The sequence below is a fragment of the Podarcis tiliguerta genome (genome assembly GCF_965153285.1).
Source record: "Podarcis tiliguerta genome assembly, chromosome: 6".
Lineage (NCBI taxonomy): Eukaryota > Metazoa > Chordata > Lepidosauria > Squamata > Lacertidae > Podarcis > Podarcis tiliguerta.
The window spans coordinates 1,242,863-1,245,374 of NC_139539.1; positions in this window are offsets into that span (position 1 = coordinate 1,242,863).

The window sequence follows — 2,512 nt, forward strand, 5'->3', positions numbered from 1 at the left end:
TCCCATCTGAGCCGGCGGTGGGTCCCTGCCAGCATGAAAGCAGCCTCTGCCCTCCTTCTCCAGGGTTTTGTTATCCTAGTTCCCTGTAAGCCACGATTTCTCATCTGCAGCTGTCACCGTGACATGAGCAGAGCTGATGGGTCAAGGCTTGAAGCAGCGGAGCACAGGCCCAGGGAGGCCTGAGCACTGAGCCGTGGAAACACAAGAAGCGCTGGAGGAGATGACTCAGTTGCGCTTCTGAATTCCAGCTGCAGGAAACCGCAGGACGGAAGAGAGTTGCTCTTGTTCTCAGTCCTGCTTGCTGGTTTCCCATAATGGGCATCTGGTTGGCCGCTGTGAGAACTGGACGCTGGACTCAGTGGGACCGGGAGTCTCCCCTTACCTAAGCCTGAAATGTTGCTGCCAGTGTGATAAGAATTTTAAAGTCTTGGGTATATGTTAAATGTTCATAAGTGTACCAGCCAAGCACGTACATAGATCAGCACAGGAAGACCATTTTTGATTCCCAAACTGACCAAATGTTTTCTCTGCAAGGTCAAAGGAAAATGGAAAAGCCTCCCCATTGTCTTTTCCTTCACAAATCCTGTCTTAAGGGCACATTTAAGATATGAATAGGGTGTGAGCCTGTGACCTGGCTCAGGAACTAAGCATTTATCATTACAAAAGACTGGCCAGGCTCCCCAGGGTATCCAATCAAATGAGCATTAACAGGTAACCTGTCAGATGAGATAAACAATGCACTCAGATTTCTACTTTAGACCACCTTTTCTGTGATGTAGGTATGCTGTATCTGGAGGGGTGGTCTTGGGTTACACCCGTTCTGTGATGTATGTATGATGTATGGAGGGGTGGTCTTGAGCTTCAGGGCAGGGAATTTCAAAAGTCTATATAAGGGCAGGAACACATTTGTTCTAGGTCCTCCTCCCTTTCTGCGTGTGAGGGGAGCACCCTGTTGCAACAGATCCATAAAAGATCAGGCTTATCCAGTCAAGGGTATCCAGTCAAGTAAGCATTAACAGGTAACCTGCCAGACAGAACTCAGATTTCTGCTGTAGACAGCTTTTTCTGTGATGTAGGTATGATGTATCTGGGGTGGTGGTCTTGAGCTACACTCCTTCTGTGATGTATGTATGATGTTTCTGGGGGTGGTCTTGATCTACAGGGTGGCAATTTCAAAAGTCTGTATAAAGGCTGCACGCCATTGTTCTGGGTTCCTCCTCCTTTCTCCTGCGTGTGAAGGGGGCACCCTGTTGCAACAGATCAATAAAAGATCAGGCTTACTAGCTGCTTTGCTTCTCAATATTCTCTGCTTGACCTCTGTTATTTTCTCCTACCAATAGGGAACCTACGTAACGACTCTATATGGGCTCTTGGGTACCCAATAAGGGAAAAGGGCAGATTTTTGTTTACAACACCAGTCATTGCAGACAATACCGAGGTGGATGGGCCAATCTTCTGATTCCATATGGCAAAAATGTAGTTCTGTTTTATTGGAGTGAAGCTGTCCTTGTAGGCAGGAACTGGTGGTAAGGGGATGCAGTTAAAATTGAAGTGATTGGGAGGGTGAAGTGATTTGGAGTGATTGCAAGAGATGTTTTTTCTGCTGCGCTGCTGCCTGGCTGTGTCCATTTGTCATCAGTTGCCTTTCCATTGTTCTCTGCAGTCAGTGAGGGGAGGACAAGAGGGATCGGAGTCGGGTCATGGTGCCAAGGACTGGGGGAGTCCAGAAGCAACAGAGGTTTTCCGCTTTGCCCATTGAATTCCAGGACAATGCATCTCTGCTCCTCCAGCCAGAGGCCACAGAAGCACCTTGCCAAGTTTGCACAGCTGTTGCTCCTACAGTCATAGAATTGAATGATTAAGGCCTTAAATGAAAATTTTAGGTTATGTGTTAGTGACTAAGTTTTAATTTATATATATTTTTAACTGTTGCTATAAGGGGAAGAAATGGGGGCAGTGAGAGATTTTACTTTCTTGGGCTTCATCATCATTGCAGATGGTGACAGCAGCCACGAAATTAAAAGATGCCTGCTCCTTGGGAGAAAGGTGATGGCAAACCTAGACAGCATCTTAAAAAGCAGAGACATCACATTGCCAACAAAGGCCCGTCTAGTTAAAGCTATGGTTTTCCCAGTAGTGATGTATGGAAGTGAGAGCTGGACCATCAAGAAGGCTGATCGCTGAAGAATGGATGCTTTTGAATTCTGGTGCTGGAGGAGACTCTTGAGAGTCCCATGGACTGCAAGAAGATCAAACGCATCCATTCTTAAGGAAATCAGCCCTGAGTGCTCCCTGGAAGGACAGATCCTGAAGCTGAGGCTCCAAGACTTTGGCCACCTCATGAGAAGAGAAGACTCCCTGGAAAAGACCCTGATGTTGGGAAAGATGGAGGACACAAGGAGAAGGGAACGACAGAGGACGAGGTGGTTAGACAGTGTTCTTGAAGCTACCAGCATGAGTTTGACCAAACTGCGGGAGCAGTGGAAGACAGGAGTGCCTGGCGTGATCTGGT